This window comes from Cricetulus griseus, chromosome X, assembly GCF_003668045.3.
Source record: "Cricetulus griseus strain 17A/GY chromosome X, alternate assembly CriGri-PICRH-1.0, whole genome shotgun sequence".
Classification (NCBI taxonomy): domain Eukaryota; kingdom Metazoa; phylum Chordata; class Mammalia; order Rodentia; family Cricetidae; genus Cricetulus; species Cricetulus griseus.
This window is the reverse complement of record NC_048604.1, coordinates 27,893,031-27,906,863: the sequence shown is the minus strand read 5'-3', so window position 1 is coordinate 27,906,863 and position 13,833 is coordinate 27,893,031.

Below are 13,833 nucleotides of genomic sequence, written 5' to 3'. Positions count from 1 at the left end.
CTAAACTCAAATCACAAATAAGGCCTCACACAGTTATAGTGGGAGACTTCAACACCCCACTCTCACCACTGGACAAGAGCACCTAACAAAGTGAATCCTAACAAAGAGACAAAGGGGCTGACAGAAGTTATTACCCAACTGAGATGAACAGGTATCTATAGGACTTTCCATCCAAACACAAAACAATATACCTTCTTTTCAGCACCACATGGAACCTTCTCTAAAATTGACCACATACTCGGCAATATAGGAAACACACACACACACACACACACACACACACACACACACACACACACACACACACAAAAGTAGAATAACCCTCTGTGTCTTTTCAGACCACCAGGCTTTAAAGTTAGAATTCAATATAGCAACACAAATTGCAGAAAACCTACCAACTCATGGAACTTGAACAACACACAATTGCACGACTCCTGGATCAACAAAGAAAGAAAGAAAGAAATTAAAGACTTCCTAGAATTCAACGAAAATGAAGACACAACATACCCAAACTTATGGGACACTTTGAAAGCAGTAGTAAGAGTAGTAAGAAAGTAGTAGAAAGAGTAGTAAGTGCTAACATGACGAAAGTACAGAATAGTCACACCAGAGAGTTGACATCACAACTGAAATCTCTAGAACAAATGGAAGCAAATTCACCCTGGAGGAGTAGGCAACAGGAAATAATCAAACTGAGGCCAGAAATCAATAAAATTGAAACAAAGAAAATAATTCAAAGAATCAATGTAACAAAGAGTTGGTTCTTTGAGAAAATCAGCAAGATAGACAAACCATTATCCAAACTAACCAATAGGCAGAGAGAGAACATGCAAATTAACAAAATCAGAAATGAAAAGGGGGCTATAACAATGGACACCGAGGAAATCCAGAGAATCTTCAGGTCATAATTTGAAAAGTTGTACTCCACAAAATTGGAAAATTGAAAGGAAAGGTATAATTTTCTGGACAGATATCGATTACCAAAATTGAATCAAGAACAGATAAGCAACATAAACAGACCTATATCCCCTAAGGAAATAGAAGCAGTCATCAAAAGTCTCCCAACCAAGAAAAGCCCAGGGCCAGATGGCTTCACTACAGAACTCTACCAGACATTCAAAGAAGAGCTAATACCAATATTCCTCAAAATGTTCCACACAATAGAAGCATCAGGTTCATTGCAAAACTCTTTTTATGAGGCTAAAATTACCTTGGTACCCAAGCCACACAAAGACACAACTAAGAAAGAGAACTGAAGACTAATATCATTCATGAACATTGATGCAAATATACTCAATAAAATACTGGCAAATGTTATCCAAGAACACATCAGAAAAATCATCCACCATGATCACGTAGGCCTCATCCCCGGGATGCAGGGTTGGTTCAACATATGAAAATCCATCAATGTAATCTACCATATAAACAAACTGAAAAAGAAAAACCAAATGATCATCTTACTAGATGCTGATAAAGCCTTTGACAAAATCCAACATCCCTTCATGATAAAGGTTCTGGAGAGATCAGGGACAACAGGAACTTACCTGAACATAATAAAAACAATATACAGTAAACAAACTACCAACATCAAACTAAATGGAAAGAAACTCAATGTGATTCCTCTAAAATCAGGAACAAGACAAGGCTGTCCACTCTCTCCTTATCTCTACAATATTGTACTTGAAGTTCTGGCTAGAGCAATAAGACAGCAAAAGGAGATCAAGGGGATACAAATTGGAAAGGAAGAAGTCAAACTTTCACTGTTTGCAGATGATATGATAGTTTACATAAGTGACCTGAAAAACTCTACCAGGGAACTCCTACAACTGGTAAACACCTTCAGCAAAGTGGCAGGATACAGGATTAACTAAAAAAAACCAGTAGCCCTACTATATGCAGACAATAACATGGCTGAGAAAGAAATCAGTGAAACATCACCCTTTACAATTGCCGCAAACAACATCAAATTAACTTGTATCAGAAAAATTTTGAGTCTATAAAGGAAGAAATTAAATAAGATACCAGAAAATGGAAAGATCTCCCATGCTCTTGGATAGGTAGGATCAACATAGTTAAAATGGCAATCTTTTCAAACACAACCTACAGATTCAATGCAAACCCTATTAAAATACCAGCACAATTCTTTACAGAACTTGAAAGAACAATACCCAACTTTATATGGAGAAACAAAAGACCCAGGATAGCCAAAACAACCCTGTACATTAAAGGAACTTCCAGAGGCATCACCATCCCTGATTTCAAGCTCTATTATAGAGCTATAGTCCTGAAAACAGCTTGATATTGGAACAAAAATAGACAAATTGAATTGAAAACCCTGATAGTAACCCACATACCTATGAACACCTGATTTTGACAAAGAAGCTAAAGCTATACAATGGAATAAAGAAAGCATCTTCAACAAATGGTGCTGGCATAACTAGATGCTGGCATGTAGAAGACTGCAGATACATCCACGTCTATTGTCATACACAAAACTTAAGTCCAAATGGATCAAAGACCTCATTATAAATCCAGCCACACTGAACCTCTTAAAAGAGAAAGTGGGAAGTACCCTTGAACAAATTGGTACAGGAGACCACTTCCTGAACATTACACCTATAGCACAGACACCGAGATCATCAATTAATAAATGGGACCTCCTGAAACTTCTGTAAGGCAAAGGACACAGTCAACAAGACAAAACACCAGCCCACATATTGTGAAAAGATATTCACCAACCCCATATCCGACAGAGGGCTCATCTCCAAAATTTACAAAGAACTCAGGAAGCTAGTTTCTAATAATCCAATTAAAAAGTGGGGTACAGAACTAAATAGGGAGTTCTCAACAGAGGAATCTAAAATGGCTGAAAGTGCCAAACATCCTTAGCCATCAGGGAAATGCAAATCAAAACAACTCTGAGATATCATCTTACTTTAGTCAGAACGGCTAAAATAAAATTAAAAATACACCAATGACAGTTTATGCTGGACAGGATGTGGAGAAAGGGGAACACTCCTCCACTGCTGGTGGGAGTGCAAACTTGTACAGCCACTTTGGAAATCAGTATGGTGATTCCTCAGGAAAATGAGAATCAGCCTACCAAAAGATCCAGCAATTCCACTCTTAGGCGTATACCCAAAAGAAGCACATTCATACAGCTAGGACATCTGTTCAACAGTGTTCATAGCAGCATTATTTGTAATAGCCAGAACCTGGAATCAACCTAGATGCCCCTCAATTGAAGAATGGATATGGAAATTGTGGTACATTTACACAATGGAGTCCTACTCAGTGGAAAAAAAAAACAATGGAATATTGAAATTCACAGGCAAATGGATGGAACTAGAAGGAAGCATTCTCAATGAGGTAATCCAGTCACAAAAAGACAAACATGGTATGCACTCACTCATATATGGATTTTTCACATAGAGCAAAGGATTATCAGCCTATAGTCCATACCACCAGAGAAACTAGGCAACAAGGAGGACTCTAAAAGAGACATACATGGTCCCCCGGAGAAGGAGAAAGGGACAAAATCTCCTGAGAAGATTGGGAGCATGGGGGTGGGGACAGGGAACTAGGATAATGAGAAGGGGAGAAGAGGAGGGGTAAGGAGGACATAAGGGAGCAGGAATGTTGTGTAGGGGAAGAGTAGAGGAAAGCAAAATCAGAGATACCATCAAAATGGGAGCCAGTATAAGTTTAAAGTGAAATCAGGCACTAGGGAAATGTCCAGAGATCTACAAGGATGAGACCAACTAACCATCTAAGCAACAGTGGAGAGGCTACCTTAAATGCCCTCCCCTTATAACGAGATTGATGACCAACTTATATACTGAAAGACCCCGCCCCTTGGCTCGTTCTCTCTCTCGGTGACACTCCCGTACGCGCGCGCACCCACACGCCTGGCGGCTGGCTCCCTCCCAAGCAGGTTCACCCAGGAGGGGCGACCCAGGCACGCCCGCCCGCCTGGCGCCGCGCCCCGGGGCTGGGGCCGAGCAACGAGCACCAGGTGGGCCGGCACGAGAACGAACACCAAGTGAGCCGGCTTGGAGCCCTGCCCCTGAGCCCCGCCCGATGAGAAACACTCTGTCCCAAGGTCTCCGCCCCCAAGGTCAGCCATCTGGACGCGGAAGGGAGGGGAATTGAGTCTGTTGTACCAGACACCAGACCTTGAGAATATGCTGATCTGGAATGGCTCTGTGCCTCATTTGAACCATCCAATAGAATCCCTGCTCCTAGCTTGCGCCTTTTTCCCTATATAAGGACCCCTTTCCCTTGGCTCGGCGCGCTTGGCCTCAGAAAAGCTAAGTCGCCCCGGGTACCCGCGTCTCCAATAAAGCCTCTTGTTTTTACATCCAGTTCGTGGCCTCGCTGATTCCTGGGTGTGGGTCTCCCTCTACAAAAGTACCTCTTCGGGGGTCTTTCAATACCATCCTATAGCCTTCATCCAGCAGCTGATAGAAGTAGAAGCAGATACCCACAGCTAAAAACTGAACTGAATTGGAATCCAGTTGCAGAGAAGGAGGAGTGATGAACAAATGGGTCAAGACCGCGCTAGTGAAACCCACAGAAACAGCTGGCCTGAACAAGAGGGAGATCTTGGGCCCCAGACTGATCACTGGGAAACCAACATGGAACTTATCCAGACCCCAGAAATGTGGGTGTCAGTGAGGAGGCCTCGGAAATATATGGGGCCTCTTGTAGTAGATCAGTACTTATCCCTAGCATAGGAATTGACTTTGGGATCCAATTTCACATAGAGGGATACTCCCTCAGCCTAGACACATGGGGCAGGTCCTAGGCCGTATCCCAAAGGATATGACAGAGTCTAAAGATCCCACATGGAAGGCCTCATTCTCCCTGGGGAGCAGAAAATGTATGGGATAGGTAGGGTGTTAGTGGGGGGCGGGGGAGGAGGGGAGGGAGAGTGAACGTGGATTGACATGTAAAACTATCTTGTTTTTAATTTAAATAAAAAATTGTGAAAAAGAAAATTTAAAAAATTGTAGTGCTTAGAATGAAAAGATTAGTTACAGATATGCAAATATGATAGGTGGTGCAATCGTCATTGTTGATTAACTGAAGCAAGTTTGCCTTTAAAATTGTGTGTGTCTGTGTTTGTGTATGTGTGTGTGTGTGTGTGTGTGTGTGTGTGTGTGTGTGTGTGTGTGTGATAGTTGTTACTCCCCTCTATATCACCAAATGTATCCAGTCCATCATAATTTTGATCAGAGTCTAGATTTATCTTCCAAGAGCTGTGGGTTGATTGTCTTGTGTGCTAGAAGTTATATATACCTGTGCCTGTACACTGTAAGTTGTACATGGCAGGAAATACTGTATTTCATCACAAAAATGGGAACTCAAGGTTAAAGAGATGGCTTAACACTCAGGTGTGACTCATGTTTTTATCCAGAATTACCTGAATTCAGTTACCAGCACCCATCTCACAACAAACTATAACAACACTTCCAGGAGATCCATTTCCTTCTTCTGGCATCCATAGGCACCTGCACACATATAATACACACATATAAAAATAACACAGTCAGGCAGTGGTGGCACATGCCTTTAATCCCAGCACTCTGGAGGAAGAGACAGGTGAGTTTGATACAAGCCTGGTCTACTGAACGAGTTCCAAGACAGCCTGCAAAGTTGCAGAGAAACCCTGTCTTGAAAAACCAGTCCCCCAAAATAACACACACACATACACACACAATACAATTTAAAAGGCAAACTTGCTTCAGTTAATCAATAATGATGATTAATATTAAACATTAAAATATAAATATATAACATAAATATTAAATTTAAAACAAATAAAATTAACATGTAGTTTAAAACAGAATTCAATGATTTAAAAACAGGTTGAACTTGAAAGATGAAAGGGAGATTGTTAGGTAAACAGGAATCTTTAAAGGATGATGTATTTTCTATATAGTAGACTTATTAGACTTATTCTGTTCTCAGGAGAGATTCATGCTACATGGATATCCTGGAAAGTAAGATAGAAAGAAGAAAAACAGAGTAGGTTATAGAGACATTTCCATTGGTTACCAGTGTAATCTTTTCACATGGGTAGTTGTTTTCAAACTCAGGTATCTAGATTCAGTGAAGAGATACCTAACAAATAAAAATGTGACTTAAATTCCACTTTGCAGCTGGTGCCTGTTCAGAGAATTTATATGATAACTTATTCATACTCATGTTCATATAGTAGATTCTCAGCTTCAGAGAAGCCACTCTGGTTTAGTAATGTATTGCTGTTCTCCCTGTGTGTTACAGGGCTTGTTGCTCTCACCATAAGCTGTAGAGCTCCTTGGCCATGCTGTGGTTTGTGCAAGGGTGATCAATGGCACACTTTAGTTCACTGCACAATTGCAAATCTGGGGGCACACATTTATTTTTTTCCTCATTGCTCATCAAATCAATCACTGAGTTTGTATACCCCATAATACTGATTTTGAATAAAGGGGTACAACTGATGATTACTGTGATTGACACAAAAGTAAGAAGCAGTTACATATGCCTGTCAAAGAGCAGATGGAAAACATTTACAGGTACTTTTTCTTTGCCTTTGATCAATGCTTCTAGATACCTCCTCATAGAACAATTTCATTTAAGGCTTAAAAAATATAACATCATGTAGAAATGCTTTCTTGATTTTACTTGTTGCATTTAAAAAGCATAAGTTCATAAGAAAGTTTCTACAAACATGTGACTTTTATTAACTTTATTATTTTTCAGAAGCAAATTTGAAAAAGGAGGTAAATCATTGCATTGATGCTCTTGATATGAATAATGGAACCAGTGAAATAGAAAGGTATTGACAGTAATCAATTTACTTTTCTTTTTTAACTCTAGCAATGTGTGAGGAACTATGTCTGTCCCCTTTTTTGTTTGTTTAGTTTTGGTTTTCCAAGACAGTGTTTGTCTGTATAACAGCTCTGGTTGTCCTGGAACTAGTTCTGTATACCAGACTGTCCTTGAATTCACAGAGACCTTCCTGCCTCTGCCTCCTGAGGGCTGGGATTAAAGGCATGTGTTACCACCGCCCACCATCCATCCCCTTTTTTGATGCAAAGACATCCCTCTGCCAGGTACAAGTACACAATTTCATTTGAGCTTCTGGGAAGAGTAATTCTGCTGTTAATGAAACTAATGAAGTGATAAATTATGTAATTTTATGGTCATCACATTTCTTCTCTCAACGGCCAAACATTTTCTTCACCTTTAGTATCCCTTTTAGAGTACTTTATTTGTTCATACTGAAAATGAGCACCCCAGGACAATCTTCTGTGATCTTTTCCTCCTTGCTATGACTGAAGATTTCTACATGGATAACAGATTCTCCAAGAATGCTTGAGTTAGAATTACAAAGGCTGATTCAATTTAACTGTTGGATCAGAATATGTATAAGGTTCTTAGGTAGAACAGTAAAATGAGTGTATACAGATAAGAGACCACAAAGACAACAGAGACAGAGAAGAAGGCAGAGAAGCTGTCCTTGAGCTTTGTAGATTCTATTAAGCCCACCCATATTTCTATTCTAGAAATAGGATTTTATTTGCATATCCAGGGACTGTTTGTTTTTCTGGGTGGATTTCTCCCATTTCATGTATGACTTGTATTGGAAATAATTAAAACTTGGTACACAAAAGTTTATAATGTATTTCCAAAAGCCTTTCATATGTATTATACCCTTTAGAAACCTCAAATGGAAAAGTGGCTTGCTTTCAATCATACAGGTAAAGTTAGGGAGAATCAGACCTGCAATAGGTGGCTTTTGCTTATATGCCTAACCACTTACTAGTCAATAAACAAGTTTTTATAAGTTGGTATATATAAAAGGTGAGGAAAGATTCTAGTAAAAATGATGACATACAGCTTATCTTTTAATAGACATGATAATCTAAATAGTCCATCAAGAAATAAAGGAGATTCTGCAGCATATGTTCCTGTTTGAACCATTTCACTTAAGTGAAGGTCATAAAATATCTTCCATTGTCCTCCTGTGCCTCCCTCTGTAAGAGAATCAAATCAAATCTGGGCTCTGAGAACATTCACCAGACTTTACCTCTCAGCAGCTGCTGCCAATGGAGGTATCAATGATACAGCTCTTGTTGCTTATTTCTATCTCAACTTTTAAAATATAAAACCATCCCTGGGCTGAAACTTTGCATGCCAAATCAACCAGAAACAGTTTTTCCAGGCAAACTAAGATCTGAAGATCACCTTCTTCCATGGGAGTGCCAATAGGACTTAACTTTTGATGAAATATATCGGTCTATAAAAAGAGGTATCTCCCTTTAACTGCTCAGCAATTGCATCTTCTTTAAACCAGCCCAAGTGTGAAGTAATGGATAAGTTTCAATGGCTTAGTGATATTTTATGTTTTTTTAATAAATTTTTATTTAAATTAAAATAATCTTATTTTACATACCAATCCCAGTTCCCTCTCCTTCCTGTTCTCTCATACCCACTACCGATTCCCCCATCCCACCCCCCATCCACTCTCCAAGGAGGGTGAGGCCTCCCCTGAAAGATCATCAAAGTATGACATATCCTTTGGGGAAGGGCCTAGGCCCTCCCCCGTGTATCTAGGCTGAGAGAGTATCACTCCATGGGAAATGGGCTCCCAAATCCCTGCACTAGTGACACATGCTGGTTCCACTGCCAGAGGCCCTATAGACTGCCCAGGCCTTCTAACTGACACTCACGTTCAGGGGGCCTGGTTTGGTCTTATGCTGGTTCCCCAGCTGTCAGTCTGGGGTCTGTGAGCTCCCACTTGCTCAGGTCAGCTCTTTCTGTGGGTTTCCCTGATCACTCCTCCCTCTATATAATTGGATTCCAGGAGTTTGGCTCGGTGCTTGCCTGTGAATCTCTGCTTCTGTTTCCATCAGATACTGGATGAAGGATCTATGATGGCATTTACGTTTTTAAGTGATTCCCAATTTGTCTTTTGAAATGGAATAGAGAGACCATGCATGTGGTGATGAGGGGGAAGCCTCAAGGATGTATTTGAGGGCTATTTTGTGTTGGATTGACAGATGTTAATTGTGTCAGAAATTATATCTTAGCTTGAAAACATTCATATTTTTCAGTATGTCACATGGTCTTTGAATGTTTTGCTCCAGCTGAAGCAAAAGAAAACCAGTTAGAGCATGGAACAGAACGTGGTTGTTCAGTGACTTTTATTTATAAACAAAAGTGAAGAGTAATGCTGAGGACAGAACCATTTGAAACACATGGTCCAGTGAACAAGTCTGCATTAGGAAATATTGGTTGAAAAAGTAAGGTTGTTAAAATCTTTGAGAAGTCTTATAGTAAAAATCATGTTTTAACTTGAATTCAATCAAAATTCTAAAACTGCTTATTTCTTTTTGCATATATAACTTCATATAAATCCACTATTCTTTGTAGAATACTGGCTTAGACTATTGATTACAAAAGACAAGTCAGTGGGGGTAAATAATATAAGGAAATCATAACAAAACACACTAGTTGATATAAAAAAACAAAAAAATAAAAAACAAAAATGGCTGTAGTCCTGGGGCTTAAAGCTAATGCATTGTACATGATAAGAAAATATTCTAGCACTGAGATATATTCCAAAGCCTTCAAAAGAACAAATCATTTATGAACCATAGCTTTCTATAACAATGACTTGGGGGGCATCTAAAATAATTTCATTGCCACAGTTCTACCTTTGTTGATCATATTAGAATCTCTGCGAGTACAACTAATGTTTGAGTACATAAAATTTCCCAGGGCTTAACTTGTGTTCTGATCGATAGTATGAAGCTAAGCCTGCAGTAATACTCAATATATATTTAAGTCATTTTGATGATATCATATTAATTAATTTCTATGGAGCTTACATTTACTTACCAAGAGGAAACTCTAAACTGCTGCAGGAAAAAAGCTGTCAATCTTGTGTTAGGAAAGAAAAAAAAGACTTTATTAAGATATACTCTAATTTTTTCAAACAAATCATAAGTACAGCAGGAACTTCAAAGACCAAATGACTATTGAAGTTTTCCCTAGCAAACTGATTGCAAATGTCTTTGTCAGTCAACTTGATTGATGGCAACACATATACATTGAAGTGCAGACAGCTAGTGTGTTTGAAGCCTTGCTGTTAAGTCTCTTGTGAGGTAATTTAAGACTTAACCCCTAGAGAGAACCATTCTTCGAAGGCAGAAGCTCTTGTAAATATACCATCACTGCATGTGATTAGAAAAATCACATGGGAATTTAGTCACAATATCTGACAGCCATGACAAAGACATTTATTTGTTTATTTATTTATTTATTTGGAAGGTTACCTTTCCCTCATTTTTAGGATGGTATATTTGCAGGAAAGTTGACAGTCAGCCCATAGAAAAGCAAGGGTTGTTTAGGCAGACAGCATTGAATGTGGGGAGAATTGATTACACTCCAGGCTGTATGCAGGACTCCAGAATTCAGCTTAAGTCCTCTTTGAACAGCTATTTTTTTATGCTGGCTGTGTCACATTATTTGCATGTCACCCTTTTCAACTTGATCCACATGGAGAGTAATCAATATAACCATGTTGAAAACATGGAAAACGTGTTGGTGTACTTGTGACTTCTAGTCCCATACTTTCTATGGCTTTAAGTTAGTTATGAATAAATTCTAGGTTTTCCTAAGAACTATTTCCTGGAGATCCTCCATGAGAACTACCACCTCCCATTTCACATCCTGGATACTCGTTCTGTCTGCTCCCTGACATAAAAGCTGTAACACACAGGCATTATCATCATAGTCACCTCCCTGTTCCTTCCAGTCTGTCCCCAACACCCTGCAGTTCCCATGGGCGAGCGGTCTAAAACTTTACCACACCCTAAGAGCATCTGAAAGTCTTATTAATACACAGAGCCCTCAATCACTTTTTACAGTTTCTTAATGAGTTTGGGATGAGTACTGAAAATTTGGATATTTAAAAACGTTCCCAGAAAACATTGCCATTCTGGAGGCCATACTTTGAGAATCTCTATTTTCGAGCAGTGGTCTTTTAGTTAGACATTGGAACACCCTGGGTAGCTTTTAGTGTATATTGGCACAAGTTCTACTTTCCAAAGTTTGTGATTTATCTAGTGAGGCAGAAAGACCTAGGCAGAAGTAGTGATTAGTTTTGAAGGTTTAATGTATCAGGTTGAGAATCTTTGCACATGTTGTCTAGCAATACAATTTGATAACCTTTTCCTGTTTAAGCTTATCACTCTCAAATGTTTTCCTAATATATTCAGAATATAGTCCATATTCCTTAGAATGGCTTACTAAGACCCTTTGCTATTTTATTACTATAGTCTCTCCTTATGCATAGGGGAATTTTTTGTCTTTCTATATGGGATTCGGGATATGGGAATAAGTGTGAGAATGCAGGTGTGCGCATGGCATAGCACATGCATGGAGATAATGGCTAACCTCAGATGCGCACCTACCCCTTCCACCTTATTTGAGACAGGGCATTTTATTCACAGCTATATTTGCCAGGCTAGTTGCACTGCAAGACTCTGGGGATTTTCCTGTCTCTGAACCTCATCTCAACCTAGGGGCTCTGGGATTAGGGTTGTACTATGTCAGTTACATTTATGTTGGCTCTAGGTGTTGAAGCTCCAGTCCTTATGTTTTTACAGCATGTGCTTTACCAAATGAGCCATCTTCTCTGCCTGGGATATTATTAAAAACCTCCAGTCATTGCCTGAAATTGCAGACTGATATTCAGCTCCAAATCTAGTGTTTTGTCTGATAGTTATATATTTATTTTATTTATGACTTAGTTGGTTGTAGTAGTAGAGTAACAGTAACAACTAATAAAATAGCACAATTATAATGATATGCTATAATATAAGTTGGTTTAATGTAGTCTGTTAATATACAATTTTGAAGCATGATTTTTGCAATGTAGGTCAGGTAGATTCCTCTATTCCTCTTATATATTCCTCCAAATAAGACTCAACCTTATTTGGCCTGGGATTGCAGTTGCACAGTACTATACCCAGTTCTTTTTATTTTATTTGTTTGTTTATTTATGTTAGAACCCCACCACTGTTTCCCCTCCTTCCTCAGCTCCCAGTCCCCCACCACCTCTACTCTATCCTTCCATTGACTCCTCTAATTGTATTCAGAGGAGGACAGGCCTCCCATGGATATTAACCAAACATGACATATCAAGTTGAAGACTGGACCAGACAGCCCAGTATTGTAGTGATATATTATTTATGATTTACTAAAGCTTGCCTGAGGTTACAGAAAGCAAAGCTAGCCACAAGCCATAGAGCAAGGCAATGATGATACACACCTTAAATCCCAGCAGCCATATTAGCTAGCCATAGAGCCAGGTGGTGGTGACACAAGCCTTTCATCCCAGGACTCAAGAGAAAGATGGATCTCTGTTACTTCAAGGTCAGTCACACTGAGCTACATGAAATTGATCCAGTCCTAAAGAAAAACAGTTCACACAAAGGTGATCTCAGCACTTGGGATCACATGTCTTCAATCCCAGCACTAGAGAGGCATAATAGGGAAAAGCCATGGGCCTCATGTGAAGATTTAGTCTCCAGCCACTTTGAGGAGAGACAGCAGTCTAGGATTGCATTCTGAAGATTTGTGGAGCTAGTTGGATCACCCTTTCAGTCTGAGGTAGAGGTAAGAGCTAGTAGCTCGTTTTTTGCTTATCTGACCTTCAGCTTGAACCCCAAAATTTGTCTCTGGGTTTTTATTATCTGTGTTACACAGTGTGAGGATAAGGGACCCAAAAGACAGTTAAAACATTGAGGACAATCCCTGCTCCCACTGCCAGGAAGCCCATAAAAAGACCTACACAGTTGTAACATAAAATCAGAGAGCCTAGGTCAGTCCTGTGCAGGCTCCATGGTTGTCAATTCAGTTTCTATGAGCCCCTATGAGCCATTATTAGTTGATTATATGGGCTTTCTTGTGCTGTCCTTGACTCCTCTGGCTCCTACTATCCTTTCTCACCCTCTTCTGCAGGATTCCCTGAGCTCCGCTTAAAGTTTGTCTGTGTGTATCTGCATCTGTTTCCATCAGTTGGTGGATGAAGCCTCTCTGGCAACAACTGGCTATGCAACCATCTATGAGTATAGCAGAATATCATTAGGAATTATTTCCTTGACATGTTTTTCTTGACAGTCATATTGGTTCTATCCTAGGTCTCTGGGCTATCCAGCCTCTGGTATACCCAGATCTTAAAATATTATTTACTATAATCACCCATTTTATTGTGATACAATGATGTAGTATTTATATGATGAAATGAAGTAAAGGGAGTGATGTAGACATTGTGACAGGATTAGGCTAATACATAGAGCTAACTGTCCCACATACACTGTGATACTATGATATAAAAAAGGCTATGAATGATGTTCTGGAGAAAGGAATGACTCATGTCCTGGGCAAGATGGGGGTAGGCAGACATAGCTTGAGGTTGTGGTTGAAATGTATGTTTTGAGGGGGCCAGTCTTGGACTAGACACCAGGAATAATACGTATTAAATAATCATGTTAAATATATAATGAATATAATTTAACCTAAATATATAGGGGAAAGTTAGGACTTAAAATTTAGGAGGAACATGTATAAATGACAAGCCAAAGTAGATACGTGGCAAAGAATTTAGAGATATGTGAAAATGCTACCTAAAATTGTTTTCCTATTCACCTGTCACAAGCAACTAAAGTCCCCATTATTAGATATTCTTTCTTTGTGATCAAGGAAGACTGGCTACCCAAAATAAAGCTTTGTAAAGTACCATGAATGGAATATGTTCCACATTGGGCCTTA